The sequence below is a fragment of the Macaca thibetana genome, chromosome 4 (genome assembly GCF_024542745.1).
Source record: "Macaca thibetana thibetana isolate TM-01 chromosome 4, ASM2454274v1, whole genome shotgun sequence".
Lineage (NCBI taxonomy): Eukaryota > Metazoa > Chordata > Mammalia > Primates > Cercopithecidae > Macaca > Macaca thibetana.
In genome coordinates this window covers 6,560,498-6,582,533 of record NC_065581.1, presented here as the reverse complement: position 1 = coordinate 6,582,533, position 22,036 = coordinate 6,560,498, and the positions used below count along the sequence as shown (strand labels likewise).

The 22,036-nt window shown below is 42.9% G+C and overlaps 1 long non-coding RNA gene across 1 annotated transcript; it reads left to right on the top strand.

The window, feature by feature from the left end:
* The first annotated feature begins 13,448 nt into the window (after nucleotides 1–13,448).
* Nucleotides 13,449–15,192, top strand: LOC126953924 (uncharacterized). The gene is made up of 3 exons (XR_007725409.1): nucleotides 13,449–13,799; nucleotides 14,024–14,115; nucleotides 14,747–15,192. It is a non-coding gene; the product is annotated as an uncharacterized LOC126953924 (long non-coding RNA).
* Nucleotides 15,193–22,036: the final 6,844 nt, after the last annotated feature.

Below are 22,036 nucleotides of genomic sequence, written 5' to 3'. Positions count from 1 at the left end.
TTTATTTTTAATGTGACTACTAGAAAATTAAACATTTCCTCTGTGGCTTGCACATCAGGTATTTTTGGGGTAAGGTTTAGACAGACAGATGGGGCAGGGGTGATAAAGTGAACTAGGAAATCATGGTTTACTTTATCAGTATCTGATGGTTATTAGGGGGTCGGAAGAAGGAGGCACAAGTTTGGGGGAGGCAATTGACTTCCCAAGGGTATTGTGGATCCTGATATAATTCACCTCCACAGATGCTGAGTGAGGTTGGGGGTGGTCATGTGTGGGAGCAGCACTCAGTCACACAAGTCTGAAGAAAGGATGGAAATCTGGTGGTTCACACAATGGAAGGTTAGAGCAGTACAAGTGTCATTAACCTCGATCCAAGGTGGAGTTTAAGATCCAGCATGGAGCATATTGTTGACGAAGAACCCATGGCAGGTTGTTATCAGGGACCTCGAGAAAGGAAGCAGAAGTAGAGGGGTAGAAAATCCCTTCCAGAGGCACTGCTGGTACCCAAATTCAATTCCACAGACCTTGATTAAGAAGCTACTATGTTCCAGAAGCTCTGATAGAAACTGGTGAAGACATAGCGCCTGCCTTCAAGGTACTCACCATATAGTGGGGAAGACAGGCAGATAAACAGACAGCTGTAGTACAGCTGGTCAAGTTCTGTAATAGGGTGCGATGGATGCTCACAGTAAGGAAAGCTAATCCATTCTTGTGGACAAAGGAAGTTTCTTAAAGAAAACAATATCTCTATTAAGGTCTATGGAAAAGTTGTTGGGGAAAGAAGGGAGAAGCACATTCTAAGTAAGGGAAACATATGTGCCAAGGTTGGGAGGTGAGGAGAGCATTGCATGTTCCAGGAGCTGCACATGGCTCAGTGTTGCTGCTGAGTAGGGTGTGAGGTGAAAGTGGCTGGAAATTGGAGAGAGGAGGAAAGGCCAGATTACGGAGGAGATGGCATCACAGATGGAGGCATCTGAAGGCATGGGGGAGAAGGGATTTAAAAGCTTTAAGCAGGGGGGTGACATGCCTAGATGTGTGATTTAGGAAGATACCTCTGATCATGTTGTGGGGGTTCTGGTTCCAGGTAAGATAGATTAAATACACTCCATCCTGTCTCTCCCATCAAAATCAGTTGTAATATCTAGACAGAATGTGTGGAGCAGCTATTTGAAGACTGAAAAGTAAGTAGTAGCAAGTGGTTTGGAGAAAAAGACTAGATAGAGCTTGAAGACCTGCTGGACTAGTAGTTTACATTTCCCCCATCTCCCAAATTTCCTGGACTCAACACAGCCTGAAGCATGAAAGGAGGCATTGGCATACAGACAGGTTCAGGGCAAACCAGCTGGTTAAGGTTTGAGGAGTGGGAGATGTGTCACCTAATGCTAAGAAAAAGTTGGATAATTTTTCATTTTTACTTATTTTCTCCAATCTCTTGCATCCCAGTCCCCAAGAAAGCCTGAGGTGGCAGCAGAGATAGTGGCAGCAATGGGGACGCACAGGAGCGTAAAACTCCTGGAGGGAGGGGGTGGAAACCTCCTCTCCAATTGAAGGAACTGTGGTCTCAAGAGTGTGGGCTGAACCCTTGTTGTTTTCAAAACTATTTCTTCCATTGTTTGGCCCCAGATAAGAGTTCAGTTGTAGCAAATGTGTGGCACAGTAAGATAAATAAAGCCCCAGCTTTCTGGCTGGAAACTAAAAACAGAGAGCCCCAGGAAACCCCCACTGGGGAGATTGTGGAGAGGGAGGAGCTAAGAAAAGCAACCTTATAAAGTTGTATGTGAGCTCCTGAGCTTACCCCTGAACTCATCCACGTGCATGGATCTGACTGTAAGCAGAATACCCGACTTTGAGAATTGAATTATGGGATAGACTACAGCCCGGAACCCAGAGTCACCACTGGAGGGCACATGTGTGGGATGCATCTGAATAGCACTTCAAAAGTTTTGAAAATGGTGCTAACCTGGAAACCGCATAAACAGAAAGTTGGTTTCTCTCAGATTAATAAGTCCATAAATTAAATTTTTTATCATTCCTCCCTAAAATAACCAGAATTTGCTGCCTGAATTTAACAGTTTGCTAAACAAAGCATTTTGGCTGCCTAACTGAAAATACCAACATTTCCCATAGGGTTTGAATAAGACCTAGAGCTTTATAACATAATATCCAAAATACCCAGGAAACCATTCAAAATTAGTTAGCATACAAAGATCCAAGAAAAATCTCAACTTACAAAGGAAAACAAAAAAATGCCAAAGTCAGGATGTCACAGATGTTTAAATTACCTGACAAAGACTTTAGGACAGTGATTACAAAAATACTCAAAGCAGTAAGGGCAAATCCTATCGAAATGAATGGAAAGCTAGAAAATTTCAGCATACAAATAAAAATATTAAATGGAAAAAGAACCAAATAGGAACTTTAGAAGCAAAAAATATAGTAACAAAACTTTAAAAAGCTAACTGGTTTGGGTCTGTGGAAATGACAAAAGCAAGCACTGGTGAACTTGAAGACAGATAAATAGAAATAATCCAATGTGAACGATAGAAAGCATATTCAGCTTCTGACATTCAAAACTGATTGTAACAGTCTGATAAGAGGACTTGGGAAAGGAAAACATTTTCTAATATTTCTAGCTTCTACTTAGCACCTCAAGAACCAAACCTTAGGGAGAAGGGGCTCAGATCTTAGAGTTCATGCCTTAAATGTAGAGAAGCTGCCTGTCTTGGCTATGCAACTTGCTGCATAGAAACTTGGGTAGAAAACAAAAGGGAATTTTCATCACTTCTCATCCTGTGAGATGATGAGGGAAAAAAAGTAGGGAGAAAGAGGCAGGAGAGGTAGCTGGTTAGAAATCTGTTGCAACATTCTGTCTTTATGCTGAAGAGTGCCAGACCGTGGTGTGTTGGAGCCAGTTTGTACCAGCTCTTGAAAGCTGATAGTTAAAACTTCAGGAATTTTGCAAGCTAATTGTTAAATAGCTAGCATTTTTTTTCTTAGTATTTTTTTTTATTTCAATAGATTTTTGGGGAACAGATGGTCTTTGGTTACATGCATAAGTTCTTTAGTGATGAATTCTGAGATTTTGGTGCCTCCATCACCCAAGCGGTATACACTGTACCCAGTGTGTAGACTTTTATCCCTTACCCCCCGACACATACCTCCTGAGTTTCCAAAGTTCATTATGTCATTCTTATGCTTCTGCTTCCTCACTTAGCTCCCACTTATAAGTGAGAACATGCGATGTTTGGTTTTCCATTCCTGAGTTACTTCACTTAGAATAATGGTCTCCAACTTCATCCAGGTTGCTGTGAATGCCATTATTTCATTCCTTTTTATGGCTGAGTAGTATTCCATTGTGTATATTTAATGCATACCACATTTTCTTTATCCACTTGTTGATTGATGAGCATTTGGGCTGGTTCCATATTTTTGCAATTGCAAATTGGGCGGCTATAAACATGTGTATGCAAGTGTAAGTGTAAATAATGACTTACTTTGGGTAGATACCCAGTAGTGGGATTACTGGATCAAATGAAATATCTATTCTCAGTTCTTTTTTTTTAATCCACAATTTTCTTTTCTTCTTCTTCTTCTTTTTTTTAAATTATGCTTTAAGTTCTAGGGTACATGTGCACAACGTGCAGGTTTGTTACATAGGTATACATGTGCCATGTTGGTTTGCTGCACCCATAAACTCATCATTTACATTAGGTATTTATCCTAATGCTATCCCTCAGCCAGTTCCCCACCGCCAGACAGGCCCCCATGTGTGATGTTCCCCGCCTTGTGTCCAAGAGTTCTCTTTGTTCAGTTCCCACCTATGAGTGAGAACATGTGGTGTTTGGTTTTCTGTCCTTGTGATAGTTTGCTGAGAATGATGGTTTCCTGCTTCATCCATGTCCCTGCAAAGAACATGAACTCATTCTTTTTTATGGCTGCATAGTATTCCATGGTGTATATGTGCCACATTTTCTTAATCCAGTCTATCATTGGTGGACATTTGGGTTGGTTCCAAGTCTTTGCTATTGTGAATAGTGCCACAATAAACATACGTGTGCATGTGTCCTTATAGTAGCACAATTTATAATCCTTTGGGTATATACCCAGTAATGAGATTGCTGGTTCAAATAGTATTTCTAGTTCTGGGTCCTTGAGGAATCACCACACTGTCTTCCACAATGGTTGAACTAATTTACACTCGCACCAACAATGTAAAAGCATCCCTACTTCTCGGCATCCTCTCCAGCATCTGTTGTTTCCTGACTTTTTAATGATTGCCATTCTAACTGGCATGAGATGGTATCTCATTGTGGTTTTGATTTGCATTTCTCTGATGACCAGTGATGGGGAGCATTTTTTCATGTGTCTGTTGGCTGCATAAATGTCTTCTTTTGAGAAATGTCTGTTCATATCCTTTGCCCACTTTTTGATGGGGTTGGTTGGTTGTTTTTCTTGTAAATTTGTTTAAGTTCTTTGTAGATTCTGGATATTAGCCCTTTGTCAGATGGGTAGATTGCAAAATTTTTCTCCCATTCTGTAAGTTGCCTGTTCACTCTGATGGTAGTTTCTTTTGCTGTGCAGAAACTCTTTAGTTTAATTAGATCCCATTTGTCTATTTTGGCTTTTGTTGCCATTGCTTTTGGTGTTTTAGTCATGAAGTCCTTGCCCATGCCTATGTCCTGAATGGTATTGCTTAGGTTTTCTTCTGGGGTTTTTATGGTTTTAGGTCTAACATTTAAGTCTTTAATCCACCTTGAATTAATTTTTGTATAAGGTGTAGGGAAGGTATCCAGTTTCAGCTTTCCCACGATGGCTAGCCAGTTTTCCCAACACTATTTATTAAATAGGGAATCCTTTTCCCATTTCTTGTTTTTGTCATGTTTGTCAAAGATCAGATGGTTGTAGATGTGTGGTGTTATTTCTGAGGCCTCTGTTCTGTTCCATTGGTCTATATACCAGTACTATGCTGTTTTGGTTACTGTAGGCTTGTAGTATAGTTTGAAGTCAGGTAGCGTGATGCCTCCGGCTTTGTTCTTTTTGCTTAGGTTGTCTTGGCAATGAGGGCTCTTTTTTGCTTCTATATGAACTTTAAAGTAGTTTTTTTTCCAATTCTGTGAAGACAGTCATTGATAGCTTGATGGGGATGGCATTGAATCTATAAATTACCTTAGGCAGTATAGCCATTTTCATGATATTGATTCTTCCTATCCATGAGCATGGAATATTCTTCCATTTGTTTGTGTCCTCTTTTATTTTGTTGAGCAGTAGCTTGTAGTTCTCCTTGAAGAGGTCCTTCACATCTCTTGTCAGTTGGATTCCTAGGTATTTTCTCTTTGTAGCAATTGTGAATGGGAGTTCACTCATGATTTGGCTCTCTGTTATTGGTGTATAGCAATCCTTGTGATTTTTGCATATTGATTTTGTATCCTGAAACTTTGCTAAAGTTGCTTATCAGCTTAAGGAAGTTTTGGGCTGAGACAATGAGGTTTTCTACATATACAATCATGTCATCTGCAAACAAGGACCATTTGACTTCCTCTTTTCCTAATTGAATATCTTTTATTTCTTTCTCTTGCCTGATTGCCCTGGCCAGAACTTCCAATACTATGTTGAATAGGAGTAGTGAGAGAGGGCATCCTTGTTTTGTGCTGGTATTCAAAGGAATGCTTCCAGTTTTTGCCCATTCAGTATGATATTGGCTGTGGTTTGTCATAAATAGCTCTTATTTTGAGATACGTTCCATCAATACCTAGTTTTTTGAGAGTTTTTAGCATGAAGGACTGTTGAATTTTGTCAAAGGCCTTTTTTGCATCTATTGAGATAATCATGTGGCTTTTTTTCATTGGTTCTGTTTATGTGATGGATTATGTTTATTGATTTGTGTATGTTGAACCAGCCTTGCATCCCAGGGGTGAAGCCAACTTGATCATGGTGGATAAGTTTTTTGATGGGCTGCTGGATTCGGTTTGCCAGTATTTCACTGAGGATTTTCGCATCAATGTTCATCAGGGATATTGGTTTAAAATTCTCTTTTTTTGTTGTGTCACTGCCAGGCTTTGGCATCAGGATGATGCCATCCTCAGAAAATGAGTTAGGGAGGATTCCTTCTTTTTCTATTGATTGGAATAGTTTCAGAAGGAATGGTACCAGCTCCTCCTTATACCTCTGGTAGAATTTGGCTGTGAACCCGTCTGGTCCTGAACTTTTTTTGGTTGGTAGGCTATTAATTATTGCCTCAATTTCAGAGCCTGTTATTGGTCTATTCAGAGATTCAACTTCTTTCTGGTTTAGTCTCGGGAGGGTGTATGTGTTCAGGAATTTATCCGTTTCTTCTAGATTCTCTAGTTTATTTGCGTAGAGGTGCTTAATAATATTCTCTGATGGCAGTTAGTATTTCAGTGGGATCAGTGGTGATATCCCCTTTATCATTTTTTATTGCATCTATTTGATTCTTCTCTCCTTTCTTCTTTATTAGTCTTGCTAGCAATCTATCAATTTTGATCTTTTCAAAAAACAAGCTCCTGGATTCACTGATTTTTTTTTGTAGGTTTTTTTGTGTCTCTATCTCCTTCAGTTCTGCTCTGATCTTAGTTATTTCTTGCCTTCTGCTAGCTTTTGAATTTGTTTGCTCTTGCTTCTCTAGTTCTTTTAATTGTGATGTTAGGGTGTCGATTTTAGATCTTTCCTGCTTTCTCTTGTGGGCATTTAGTGCTATAAATTTCCCTCTACACACTGCTTTAAATGTGTCTGGAGATTCTGCTACTTTGTATCTTTTTTTGTCATTGGTTTCAAAGAACATCTTTATTTCTGACTTCATTTCGTTATGTACCCAGTAGTCATTCAGGAGCAGGTTGTTCAGTTTCCATGTAGTTGTGTAGTTTTGAGTGAGTTTCTTAATCCTGAGTTCCAATTTGATTGCACTGTGGTCTGAGAGACAGTTTGTTGTGACTTCTGTTCTTTTACATCTGCTGAGGAGTGCTTTACATCCAATTATATGGTAAGGTTTAGAATAAGTGCGATGTGGTGCTGAGAAGAATGTATTTTCTTTTGATTTGGGGAGGAGAGTTCTGTAGATGTCTATTAGGTCCACTTGGTGCAGAGTTGAGTTCAAGTCCTGGATATCTTTGTTAACTTTCTGTCTTGTTGATCTGTCTAATATTAACAATGGGGTGTTAAAGTCTCCTATTATTGTGTGGGAGTCTGAGTCTCTTTGTAGGTCTCTAAGGACTTGCTTTATGAATCTGGGTGCTCCTGTATTGGGTGCATATATATTTAGGATAGTTAGCTCTTCTTATAGAATTGATACTTTTACCATTGTGTTATGGCCTTCTTTGTCTCTTTTGATCTTTGTTGGTTTAATGTCTGTTTTATCAGAGACTAGGATTGCAAACCCTGCTTTATTTTTGCTTTCAATTTCCTTGGTAGATCTTCCTCTATACCTTTATTTTGAGCCTATGTGTCTCTGCAGGTGAGATGGGTCTCCTGAATACAGCATGCTGATGGGTCTTGACACTATCCAATTTGCCAGTCTGTGTCTTTTAATTGGGGCATTTAGCCCATTTACATTTAAGGTAAATATTGTTATGTGTGAATTTGATCTTGTCATTATGATGTTAGCTGGTTATTTTGCCTGTTAATTGATGCAGTTTCTTCAAAGCATCAATGGCCTTTACAATTTGGCATGTTTTTGCAGTGGCTGGTACTGGTCATTCCTTTCCACGTTTAGTGCTTCCTTCAGGAGCTCTTCTAAGGCAGGCCTGCTGGTGACAAAATCTCTCAGAATTTGCTTGTCTGTAAAGGATTTTATTTCTCCTTCACTTATGAAGCTTAGTTTGGTGGATATGAAATTCTGGGTTGGAAATTCTTTTCTTTAAGAATGTTGATTATTGGTCCCACTCTCTTCTGGTTTGTAGAGTTTCTGCTGACACATCTGCTGTTAGTCTGATGGGCTTCTCTTTGGGGTAACCCGACCTTTCTCTCTGGCTGTGCTTAACACTTTTTCCTTCATTTCAACCTTGGTGAATCTGACAATTATGTCTTGGGGTTGCTCTTCTCAAGGAGTATCTTTGTGGTATTCTCTGTATTTCCTGAATTTGAATGTTGGTCTGCCTTGCTAGGTTGTGGAAGTTCTCCTGGATAATATCCTGAAGAGTGTTTTCCAACTTGGTTCCATTCTCCCTGTCACTTTCAGGTACACTAATCAAGCATAGATTTGGTCTTTTCACATAGTTTCATGTTTCTTGGAGGCTTTGTTTCTTTTTACTCTTTTTTCTCTAATTTTGCCTTCTTGCTTTATTTCATTAATTTGATCTTCAGTCACTGATACCTTTTCTTCCACTTGGTTGAATTGGCTACTGAAGCTTGTGCATGCGTCACGAAGTTCTCATGCCATGGTTTTCAGCTCCATCAGGTCATTTAAGTTCTTCTCTACACTGTTTATTCTAGTTAGCCATTCATCTAACCTTTTTTCAAGGTTTTTAGCTTCCTTGCGATGGGTTAGAACATGTTCCTTTAGCTTGGAGAAGCTTGTTATTACCAACCTTCTGAAGCCTACTTCTGTCAACTCATCAAAGTCATTTTCCGTCCAGCTTTGTTCCATTGCTGGCAAGAGCTGTGATCCTTTGGAGGAGAAGAGGCACTCTGGTTTTTAGAATTTTCACCTTTTCTCCTCTGGTTTCTCCCCATCTTTGTGGTTTTATCTACCTTTGTTCTTTGGTATTGGTGACCTACAGATGGGGTTTTGGTGTGGATATCCTTTTTGTTGATGTTGATGCTATTCCTTTCTGTTTGTTAGTTTTCCTTCTAACAGTCAGGTCCCTCAGCTGCAGGTCTGTTGAAGTTTGCTGGAGGTCAACTCCAGACCTGTTTGCCTGGGTATCACCAGCAGAAGCTGCAGAACAGCAAATATTGCAGAACAGCAAATATTAGTGCCTGATCCTTCCTCTGGAAGCTTCATCCCAGAGGGGCGCCTGCCTGTATGAGGTGTCTGTTGGCTCCTACTGGGAGGTGTCTCCAAGTTAGGCTACATGGGTGTCAGGAACCCACTTGAGGAGGCAGTCTGTCCATTCTCAGAGTTCAACACTATGCTGGGAAAACCACTGCTCTCTTCAGAGCTGTCAGACAGGGATGTTTAAGTCTGCAGAAGTTTCTGCTGCTTTTTGTTCAGCTATGCCCTGCCCACAGAGGTGCAGTCTACAGAGGCCATAGGCTTTGCTGAACTGTGGTGGGCTCTGCCCAGTTCGAGCTTCCTAGATGCTTTGTTTACCTACTCAAGCCTCAGCAATGGCAGACACCACCTTTCCCCCACCCACCAACCCCCGCCAGGCTGCAGACTCGCAGGTTGATCTCAGACTGCTGCGCTAGCAGTAAGTAAGGCTCCATGGGCTCCTGCCGAGCCAGGCATGGGAGAGAATCTCCTGGTCTGCCAGTTTCTAAGACTGTGGGAAAAGTGCAGTATTTGGGTAGGAGTGTCTCGTTTTTTCAGGTACAATCTATCATGGCTTCCCTTGGCTAGGAAAGGGAAATCCCCCAACCCCTTGTGCTTCTGGGTGAGGTGACACTCCACCCTGCTTCAGCTCGCCCTCCGTGGGCTGCACCCACTGTTCAACCAGTCCCAATGAGATGAACCAGGTACCTCATTTGGAAATGCAGAAATCACCCATCTTCTGAATCGATCATGCTGGGAGCTGCAGACCGGAGCTGTTCCTATTTGACCATCTTGGGACAGACCCCTCAAATAGCTAGCATCTTGAGATGGACATGGTGGGAATATTTATACCATGGTAACTGGAAAACACTATCAATTTCTGGAAAGCCTGTTGTTATACTACCAGCACACCACTGTGACAGATAAAGCAAGGAGAACACAGGAATGGATAGAAGGGCTGGGCATGCTTTCTGTGTTTGCCATTTAGAACACTGGGGAAGAGGCCTTGCAGGGACTTAGGCCAGTATGCAGGGACTTAGGGGTGATCTAACATGATGGTGTGAGAGGGTTGAATACAGAACTAGTCTACTTAACACTCTCAACCCCTATGTTGATTCTTATATGGCATAAATGCTGAGTGTAAAGTCAGTGACTCTGCCACAGGGCCAACTGTGGTAAGATGTGAGGCTCAGCCGTAGAGTCTCGGCCAGGGTACTTGGCCTCAGTAGTCTATTGACCAGTGACAGCTGAGAGAAGACCAAGTCAATGGAGACCCTATTGGGAAAGAATGGGCACAGGTTTGTGAGCCACATACGTCATCAGCATACTGGCAGATTCAACAGACAAGATTAAGTCAACTGTACTATACTGCCAGTCTGCTATACTACTGTATTGCCAAGACAATCAAGCGAGGAGCTGAGGATAGTCCTATGTCCCCAAGCCCTTTCATCCCACCATCATGAGGTCATGAGAGGCCTCCTCCCCCATATACCAGACACCACCTTGGAAGGCATGGGCATGGCAAAAGGGCACGGAGATAGCATTCCCCCAAAAATGAGTACCAAAGAGACTATTTAAATTACTGCATCTAAGGTTAAAAACCAGTCTCTATATTAACTATCTTTCCTCTGCCCTGATAGGTGGGAGCTCTGGAGGAAGACTAAGCCAGTAACAGACCAAAACTAAAGAGAATACATTTTCTTCTTCCTGACTAGTAGTATAAATATGCAACCTAGTGACACATGTAAAGTAAACGAATAGTATAACTTGTGCTTACTCAAATGTATAATTCATGAGGTTATTTTTTGAATACTCAATCATTCTTTGCAAACTGAAGTTTGGCTTCACTTTTATTTTTCAGATGGAAAAGAGGCTGAGATTTTTGTATTTGAAGAATTTAAAGACACAATGACTCAATTTTGGGTGTCCTTCCAGGAGGTGGGGCTTTCCTCTCAGTCTAATAAGTCCACAAACTAAACTTTTATCATTTCCCCCTGGAATAACCAGAATCAGAGCAAGCGGGTCATTTAAGTCAAATTCAGGACAGGCCAATTAATAAAAGGAGAATACTGAGTTCATATAGTTTCTGTGAAAGATGTAACTGACAGTGGACTGGGATGTTCACAGTTACAGGATGTTAGGGCAAAAGAGGTATTTTGAGATAATTTAGTCCAAGAAACAGACCCGGAGAGGTCAAAATACAAACTCAGAGTTAGGCAGCTTATCGATGGCAGGATTGGAACTCCAACCATGAACCCACCCCCAGTTTTATAGAAGGACTCCAGGATTTGACACTGCGCCTGCCCTCCTCCTTGGCAGGAGTTCATATGGGAAACCAAGTCACAACTGGAAGGCTGCTTAGCGATCACAGAATTAAAACAAGAACCTTCATTCCACTTGGTGATTCCCCTGTGGGCCCATCTTTCAGATACACAAATTCTGACTCCTCTGGTTCTCTTTTTCTAAACTCTGTGAAGAAAGACCACTGGGTCTGTGGGTCTGGGACCAGTTGGGTCATAAAATGCTTAATTAAGGTATGCTATTTTGGGGTTAAATGCTGAGCCCAACACACATTCTTGATGGGATATAAGTACATCCCAGGTCATGTGATAGTTCCCATTGCCGAGTGTTTATTTGCTATGAATGTGTGACGTGATGTGTTGTACTGAGCACTTTGCATTCTCTATCTCTTTATCCACAATCTTGCAAGCCATCTCTGATGGGCTGCTAGTTTCCACCTCCTAACGTGGTCTTTTCCCCTTGTCTGCGACCCTTTGTCTGGGCAGAGCCATACGGCTGCTTAGACATCCCACCTCTTCTCTTTCAGCCCCCAGGATCCCCATACGTGTGATTATGGAGAGCTAAGAGGGCCCCGGGAGCACATGGGACTGAGCCTGGCTCAGCCAAGTTCCTATTTACCCTCTTAACGTGGATTTCAGCCTCTGTGTTGGCATGAGAGTCCATCTGGTAAGCTGTTTTCTACAAGGAGAAGGGCAGAATAGAGGCATTGACTAAAAATTGGAAACGTTTAAGAGAAATCTAATCTTCCAGGGATACAAACATAATACTGTGTGTAAGTGATCTGGATGTATTGTCTAAACCTGAAGACTTGTAGCCCTGCGGGCCCCTTCACGAGTAGATGGCAGTCAAATCACCTTGTGCTGTCCAGGAACTGTGAGGGAGGTAGATTAATCGTGTAGAAAAGCTACCGCTGCAGATGCTTACGGGGCAGCTGAGCTGTCGAAGAGCTACTGGAAAACCGACTAAAAAGGGAGATTTACAGGGGAAAGTGACAAAGAAAAAAAGACAGAAAACCTGGCTTGGATCCCAAGCCAGAGGAAGGCGCATTCAGACAGGCTGGCCTTTTGACCTTCCTTGCCTAGTCTGACCATTAGAAGCAGAAGATCTGATTAAAAGTACCTAAGAATTTACTAAAAGACTTCACACTTACTTCACCAAAGCTTCTCTTTTCAGAATTTCTATTTTCATTTCTTAATCAATAGTTGAAATAAAAAATCCACAAAGACTTTTTAAAATGTGGTAAAATACACTTAACATAAAATTTACCATCTTAACCACTTTAAGCGTACAGTTATAAAGAACAAAGCAGGGCAGGGTGCGGTGGCTCACGCCTATAATCCTAGCACTTCGGGAGGCCGAGGCAGGTGGATCACCTGAGGTCAGGACTTCAAGACCAGCCTGGCCAACATGGTGAAACCCTGTCTCCACTAAAATGCAAAAATTAGCCGGGCATGATGGCGGGTGCCTGTAATCCCAGCTACTCAGGAGGCTGAGACAAGAGAATCGCTTGAACCAGGGAGCTGGTGGTTGCAGTGAGCTAAGATTGTGCCACTGCCCTCCAGCCTGGGCAGCTGAGCGAGACTCTGTCTCAAAAACAAACAAACAAGCAAAAAAGCATTTTGAGAAAATGTAAAGAATGCATTTGAATAAGTTTCTATTATAGTGTCAGTGTCTGTCAGCATTTTAGGATCAAAGAAATTTGAATAGGCTTATACAATAGTGAATGCTTTGTAAAAAATGTTAAATTATAGGGGAAGTCTTCAAGTATTAATCATTCGTGGATCCATTTTCTTCTTCTTGCCCAGTAAGGAAAAGGAAAATAAACTCAGAATGAACTGTTGTTTTTTTGTTTTTTTGTTTTTTTCAGTTAAAGCAGTTTTAATTTAAATATTTTAATATTCAGTACTTTACATTTTGGTAAAATATGTAGAACATAAATTTACCCTTTTTAAGCATTTCTTAATGTTCTCTGGCATTAGGCACATTCACATTGTGTAACCATCACCACTGTCTCCAGAACTTTTTCATCTTCCCAAGCTGATCTTTCTATTTTTTTAAGATACAAGTTGCATCAGTGAATGTAGAGTCCACATTTTCTTCTTGACTATATTTACAATTGTTCTAATGTTGTATGTAAATATGTGCTTGTTTTAATGCATGCAGTTAAAAATGACTTCAGGAAAAGGAAGAGGGAATAATATCCACTGAGTCTTTACCAAGCTTGGCATGTTACATATTCCACACAACAATCTGGGAGGCAGACATTATGAGCCCATTTTACAGATGAGGAAGTTAACACATAAAAAAATTAAGTAGCTTTGCCTAAGGTCACACAGCCAGCATGTGATGGAGGTGAGACTCAACCCCTCTCTGTTTTTCATGGCAACATGCTCTCAGGTTTATACCGCTTTAAGAAAAGTGGGAAAAGAAAGAAAAAAAAGGCATAAGGACGTGGGTTACATGCAATTTTAGTACTGTACGATTGCTATTACTAAAGATACCACCAAAGAAATTATGGGTTTTGCTTTGCTGGGAATTTTAGAGGTCTCGGTGGTCAGTTCTTCTACTTAAGGTATCCTTTATCTGAAAGGACCTCTGAAGGGTTTCTGTGATTTGTGGTTGCATGAAGGTCACCCCATTGCTACTTGTCTTTATGAAACAGTGACAATAGGGACTAAGAAGAGAAAGGGGCAGGTACAGAGAGCGCGTGGAATGCTATGGCAGCCGGGAGGGGTCTGGGCTGGGCAGCTGCTCCTGCCATTCCTCCTCTCCTGAGAATATCATATCTGAGCACAGAGCGCTGGAGGAGGGAGGACGGGAAAGGAAACAGATGGCCTCTGCCTGCACAAAAGGACAGCTGGGCTCTGTACGTCTCACCCTCCACAGAGGTAAGCTGGAGGCTGTGGTCTCATTTCTAACTGAATTCCGCTACTGTCCCCAGGACCACTCCTTGGGAAGACCTAGTTAGAGCCATATCATGATATGATATGAGCCAATTTTTGTCAGTCCCTGTGCTGCACATGATATGGCCATTGTCTTGTTATCATTTCTGCTTAACAGACGAGGAAACAGATGTCTCATGGCCTGTAGGTGGCAGAGGAAGGACTTGAACTGAGGTCCATCTGTACTCAAACCCTGGCTGTCTCCACCACGACGGTCTGGTTGTCTAGTGCTGAAGTCACCTACATGTGTACTAAACCCGACTTCACCAATGAATACCCTGTAAACTCTCACTGAGTTTCAGCTTCCTAATATTACAAATAATGAAGGTTATCGTACCGACTCTGTGGGATTGCCATGAAGATTTAGTAAAATTACCCACCTGAAAATCTTGGCCAGATCATAGGTGAATGTTACGGCTTGAGTTGTGTGCCCCTCCAACAGTTATATTGATGTTTTAAGCCCTAGTGCCTTAGAATGTGACTGTATTTGGAAATAGAGTCTTTAAGAGGTCATCAAATTAAAATGAAGCCATGAGCGTGGGCCCAAATCCAGTATGATTGATGTCCTTGCTAAAAGGGGAAATTTGGACACTGAGATCAACAGGCACATAAGGAAGATGAAGCAAAGACACACAGGGAGAAGGCGATAAGTGAAGGATTGGAGAAATACATCCACAAACCGAGGAATGCCCAGGGCTCCCAGAAGCAGGAGAGAGGCGGGAGCAGGCCCTTCCCTCGCAGCTTCAGAGGGAGCATGGCTCACCCAGCACCTTGATGTCAGGCTTCTGGCCTCCAGAGGGATGAGACAATAAATGTCTGTTGTTTAAAGCTACACTTTGTGTGGTATTTTGTTGCAGCATCTCTGGAATATTAATACAGCACACAATCCAATGTTGTTGTTCTTCCTTAGGCCATTCATTCAACAAATATTTCAAACTAAGTGCTGGGGATTTGTTCAGAGGTGAACAGATCCTGTTTCTGCTCTCGAGTGGCTCATGTCCTAGTTAGGGACACAAACACATCAACAAGCAATGATAGTAGAGTGTGGTTGGTGCCTGGCCATGGGCAAGGCAAGGGCAGGGTGCTTCGGGGGCTTCAAGGAGGGGCCCTTAAATTAGCGTGCGCATCAGAGAAGCACAGCTGCTTCGAGGGAGTGATATCCCAAAAATGATGGAGTAGTCGTTTTATTTGGAAAAGAACATGCCTGTTATGGTGCAAGGGCGTTAATGACTTTTTGTTGTTATAATTGAACAAAGACAGTTCCAAGTATATATAAAAAATGACAGGAACAAGCGAGATTAGAAGGGAAGCCAACGTGTTTGTTTCACTTAGCAGTTCTGCCTCCAGGATCGCTTTTAGCTGAGATGTTTCCTGATTAAAGTTGGGGGATGTTTGGTAGTGACAAGTCGAGGTTGAATAGGGTGGGGTACTGATGAGATCAGGGAACATTTATCAACAGGAAAGACTGATGTCTTCTAAAGGCAGAATACTCCCTTTATTTAACCCTTCCTCTTTCATCAACATGTGCCACATGGCAAGAAAAGATTCCAAAGCCGTTGCTGCTGGGTAAGGTTGTGTAGCCTGTGGACTGCACAAGGACCCCTGACCAAGGGGAGAATGGGGACTGAAATCCAGCACATGCTCCCTTGCACAGGCTGTGTGTCTTGGGATACCTCTTTGTTTTGCACAAACATACCATCTGCTTGCTCAGTCATCTGCCACTGACTCAGGTTCCACCCAGAAAGGGCACCTTTTTCTAATTCATACAAGGTGCCATCTATGTAGCATGGTCTTTGGCTCTGGCTGCATGAGGAAGCATTTGTTTCTTTTGAAACCAAGGCCATTCTACCAGCTGGAAGTCTGCCAAGGAGTCCCTGTTACACAGTTGGAGCCTGGTTCTCTGGCAACCCTAATGTGTACTCCCATGGCATTAGCTAAATTACCACCACCCAGTTAACTTGCTAGCCTGCACTCTTACTCAGGGCTTTCAGCTTATGCACCTGAAGTCAAGATCATATGTGGTTTTTATGGAGCCAGAAAGTTAGGGATGCAATAAAGCGCTAAGTAACTGGCTAATAAATGTTAGTTATATGTTTTGTCTGGGTTGCTAGGACAATCTTCTACAAATTCTACTTTGTCATATATTTAAACATTGAATACTTTGTAAATTACTTTGAGCTTCAAGCTTCTTCTCCTTTAGGGCCCTCTCCCCCCAATTTGCTTTGGGAGTGAGGTCAACGGATGTGCTGTGGGGGCTCGGGGTGTGCTCCAGTCCAGAATATGAACAGACAACAGGTTCTAACGCTGATTGTCTGGAGGATCGCAAGCAATGCAGCCTGTCTGTCTGAGAGCAGAGGGGAAAACAACAGTATAGGGATAGTGCGGGCATTACAAGTAGATGCGCATGGCCTTCCAGACGGCAGCGCGGGGAGCGGAAGGAGCTGGGGTGGGGTGCTTGGTAAGGAAATAGGATCCCCATTCTGGGGTGGCTCCAAGGGAGGGAAAACCTGTTCGCCAGGGAAATAGGAGTTTCTTTTGTGTCAACAGTCTGTGGGTTCATATGAAGACATTTCAGCAATAATAACATAATTAAAAATCACTGACTTATAACCCTACTTGCATGCTACAGAATCTTCAGTTTCTCCTCGCTCCCTACCCTGCTTATTTCTGGAAGCCTCATGTCAGCTCAAGAGCACTTCTTTCCTATTTCACCCTTTAGCTCCTTCCTCCTGAGGCTGCTGTCCAAGCTGCTTAAGGTGCACGAAGACAGAGTCTGCTATGGTGTGTGCCGGGGTAGCAAAGGGCCTGTGTCTAGGCCTTGCCGGCCTTCCCTTCCCTGTGTTCTGGGTCCCCTCAGGTTCATGGAACAAGCTATGCTGTGCACTACCCTCCTGCCCTTATGCCACCTTGCCACTAAGACCCCATGAAATGCTGCAGGTGCTCTGGCATTTCTCTGAATCCCTCATAAAGTTAGCTCCTAGCTGTTGCTTCTCTCTGCAGGAGGCTCTGCCACAAAACCAAGGGGCTAGGGAGGGAGATGGGACCCCAGGCCATCCTTCCCACTCTGCCTCTGCCCTTAGGAGATTGTCCACAACATGTAGGCACCAGGACCTCCAGTGTCCCAGCCAACATTCTAGGGCCAGCGTGGTCCCTCCTTCTACCATGAAGCCAAGCCACGTGTCATCCCCGCCTCAAAGCCACCCACAGTGCTTTGTTCTTGTCTTGTGTTGCTTACCATGGTTTCTCCATCACAAGAGATTTTTGATACTCTTCTTCTTCCCTTTTCCTAAAAGATAAGCCGAGTTTGAATTGGGATTATATTATATATTATTCATTTTTTTATATTTGATGTATTGTGCTTAACACAATGCCCGGCAAAACGTAGGTGCTGAATAAAGATTTATGAAGGGAAAGAAGGAAACGGTGAAAAAGCCAGACTATGCTTTTATGGCACATTCACCCAGGTGGGTTTGACAGTGAGTGACCAAAAGTTTTTGTGGAAGAGCGTGAACAAATCATGAAGCTGACTAGTATTCGTGATCCCTTTTTCTTCTGTGCTGTCATCAGTGAGTTAATCTAAACTACATCCTTTTTCCTTCTGTGCTGCCATCGTTGAGTTAATCTAACCTGTCATTAGCCTACCTTTGTTTTTAGCTTGTTTGCTCCTTGCATTAACACATTCTGCAAGCCTGCAACTAAAACCATGAAGTGTTTCTTTATTACATGGTGTCTTTCCAAACAGCCCAGCAACATCAGGTAGAAAGAGCCTGGTTCTGGAGTGAGACAGATTTGAATCTGTCTGAATCTCACTGATGGAGCTCACAAGCCTGGGGAACCTTAGGCCAGTTCCTCAACTTCTCTAAACCCCGACTTCCTCTTCTGTCACGTGGACAATCGTGTTACGCACCCACAGGCCGTTCTGGGGATTAAGTATTGAGATGCAGGCCGAGCACAATGCTGGCGCAGAGATCCTGCACAAATCATTGTTAGCTTTTACACAATTATTATCCTGGTTGTTGTTCTGCCTTCTCAGATGTTATCTTTCTGCACTCACATATTTTAATCTTTGTCGTTTATCTTTATGTGGAAACCTTATTGCATCCCCTTGATTGTGTCAAAGATGTTCTCTGGTTCTTTCTTGAATTTTCTTGTACCACTTCTGAGTGAAGAAAAGGAAAGAAGCTACAATGATACGATAAAGGCTTTGGTGGCAGGGGTGTTTGTCTTTCCGTGCTTGGCTGGGTTTCAGGGAAATCCAGAAAAATACCAGCTGGCAGGAGGTATCATTGTGTTTGGTTAAAGGAACATTGATGTATACCCTTTTCCAGAGAAGTGAGGAGACCAAACCACCGGAGGAAAGAATGTGGCTTTGTGTCACACGTGAAAAGAAAGCTGGGAGCAAGGGGAGAAGAATATTTCAGGCCAGAGCATTTGAATGCAACTGAAGGCTTCTGTTCCAAACTAAGTGACTGAAGACATTTACAAACTAGATGAAAATAACTCTTTTATAAACCCTATAGTACCCCTCCTTGCCTGATGAAATGATTGGAAAATTAGGTAGACTAACTTGTTTTGCTGATTGAGAAAAATATAGCCAATTTAAACCTGTGATTGAACTCTTGAGATAATAAACTCCCCCATTCTAATGAGTCTGGGTTATAATCAGGATGTGGCCCTTTCTGTTCTCATGCTAGCTATTTTGGGTTATCTTTCCTGAAAGCAGACGTCATTGTTACATTTGTAGATGTCACATTTAGTTCTGCACGCCTTGGGTGTGTGTCTTTGTGTGCAGGAAACAAAGGAGGCCGAGACGGGCAGATCACGAGGTCAGGAGATCGAGACCATCCTGGCTAACGCGGTGAAACCCCGTCTCTACTAAAAAATACAAAAAACTAGCCGGGCGCAGTGGCGGGCGCCTGTAGTCCCAGCTACTCGGGAGGCTGAGGCAGGAGAATGGCGTAAACCCGGGAGGCGGAGCTTGCAGTGAGCTGAGATCCGGCCACTGCACTCCAGCCTGGGTGACAGAGCGAGACTCCGTCTCAAAAATTAAAAAAAAAAAAAAAAAAAAAAAATGCAGACTTTCTTTTCTTTTCTTTTTTTTTTTTTTTTGAGACAGAGTCTTGCTCTGTTGCCCAGGCTGGAGTGCAATGGAGTGATTTTGACTCACTGCAAGCTCCGCCTCCCAGGTTCAAGTGATTCTCCTGCCTCAGCCCCCTGAGTAGCTGGGATTACAGGAATGTGCCACCACACCAGGCTGATTTTTGTATTTTTAGTAGGGACGGGTTTCACCATGTTGGCCAGGCTGGTCTTGAACTCCTGACCTCAGGTGATCTGCCCGCCTCGGCCTCCCAAAGTGCTGGGATAACAGGAGTGAACCACCACACCTGGCCCACATTTTCTTTCATAGGCCCTTTTGGCCTGGTTATATTGTTTCTGTTTGGGGGGTGGGGGAAAGTGTATCCAAATGTTTTCCTTAAATTCTTTTCAGAGTTCATGGCCCAGGGAACATGCCCCCATGCCAGGTCTAATAAAACTAGCTACACTTAGAAGAAATCAAGATGCCAAGGGACCATCTCAGGACCCAGAAAAGAATGTGGGCTTATGGGTGAGGGCTGGGCTTCTAGGAGTGTTTGCCCTGACGATATAGGAGGATGGGAGAGGTAAATTAGGAAAGGAGGCTTTAGCACCACAAGTGAACACCCACCTTAACGTAATAATGACTCATTTTAATTGAATGACATGCCAGGCCCTATTCTCAGCATTTTACATGCATTCTCTCATTAATTCTCACAGTGTCTCTACAAGATAGGTACTATTTTATAGTCAGCACCTACAGATGAGGAAACTGGGGCTTAGACAATAAAAGTCACTTGCCCAGTGAACAGCTAGGGGAGAATTAGAACTTAAAACTGGCCTAATTTAAGACATGATCTGGACACGTCCTTTGGCCTAGTTTGAGACATGCCCTTCCTCTCCCTTTACCCTTTGGCAACTTCCCCAGTTTCCACTTACGGATATGTGTGGTTCTAGTGGAAATAACCCTGATCCAGCTCTAGGGGTGGGGCATGTGACATAGGCTAAGCCAATCAGGACAGGGCCAAAGTGATTGGTCAGGATGTTACTGAGCAAGCAATGGGCTCACTGCCTAATGTGCATAGTGGCCAATACCACTGCACTGGCTTTTAAGAAAAGAAAAGATTTACTGCAAGTCTAAGGGCAAGGAGACAGGAGGAAACACTCCAACCTGTCTCTGCAAGTTGGAGTTTAGGTCGGGTTTTATAAGCACAGGGTCATGAGGCATGATCTGATTGGATCTTGCAAGGAGGTGATGCTGGGAGGCATGATCTGATTGGATCTTGCAATGAGGTGATGCTGGGAGGCATGATCTGATTGGATCCTGCCATGGGGTGATGCTGGAAGCTGATATGATTGGATCCTGGATCCTGACATGCTATGTTCACTTCTTAATGAAGTTCCCACTCCTCAGTCTTGCATTTAGGTCCTTCTGTAGTTGCACACTTGGTTCATCTGGGCACGCTCGGGTTACATAACCTTCAACCTGGGGTCCATGGCAACCGAAAAACAACTCACAACTTTATGACCTAAAAGTTGAACCAGATTGGTCTGATGTGGTTACAAGGAGAGGTCATGTGACCCAAGCCATTCTAGTCAGAATGAGTGACAGGGTTTTGGGATAAAGGTCTCTTTTGCCTTCTGTAATAGGGACAGTGTGGATGTGATGATCTTTTATTGTGGGACAGACTGTCTGAGGGTAAAGGCAATATTCCAGGAGACCTGAGGTGGAAGAACTGTGGAGAAATGGAGGTGAAGGGCTGATGATGAATGAGCCTCAGCAGCAAATGCTGGCTGACACCTAAATGACCCTGGGACTCAGTGGTCATGGGAGGCAACCTAGTCCGCTAAGCATATGCCAGATTCAGTTGAGTTCTCTGTTCCTCATAGCCAGAACATTCTCAGAGATGCAATCACACCGTCCTGAGAGGCTTTTCAACATTCTGCCTAGACTCTAGCCTGACAAAGCTTCCCTTGGGCACTGGAACGTCCCTCAAAAATATTTTTTAAAACGTTCTATACATAACGATTGAAATTGCCCTCCAAATATAAAGAAGGGTGGATGGGCACTCAAATGTCTGAAGCTGGCTGATTTTCACAATAGTTCCTTAATTGCGGGGACACTGGGTCATCCTGAACAAAACTGTTATTTTTTTCTTCAGAAAAGTTTATTGAGGACAAATTTTTGGAGTTCTTGATAGTGATTTTTGAAACAGTAGCAATTCTCTTTACGGGAGAAGTCAATTTAGTTTCTTTGGTAGATTGTCTGGGCACTTTGACACCCGCCCCCTCAGTAACCGCACAATGGCTAGCCCGAGAGGGCTCGGCTTTGGGTCACCCACCTCCCCTGACACCCCTGCTTTCTGGGCTGGCACTTTCAAAGTCATCTTAGTTACTACATCCTGCCAGAGTGTTAAATAATGACAAAGACTCCAGCATTTCTCCTACCAGGGCTGTTCGGATTCCAAGAGGAGACTCCTGAACGTTGAAAAAGGTTTTCAACTTGCTGGAATAAAACTAATGGTGAAATTTAAGGCCCAAGACAGGACACTAAGAAAAAAAATATTGTGGGACAAAGAAACATCTTTTCCCCCTCTCAAATCATGTCCTTAGTGAAACTGCTGTATACTTGTATATTCAGCGATGACTAGGATAGGCTCCATATATGGAAATTCCAGTTTAACACAGACCTATAGAATCTGAAACTTTCTCTCTCCCTCTCTCTCTCATGCACACACACCCACACAGTCAGTTTAAAGGAGAGGGCAAAGGGATTGGGAAGGGACTGGCTGAG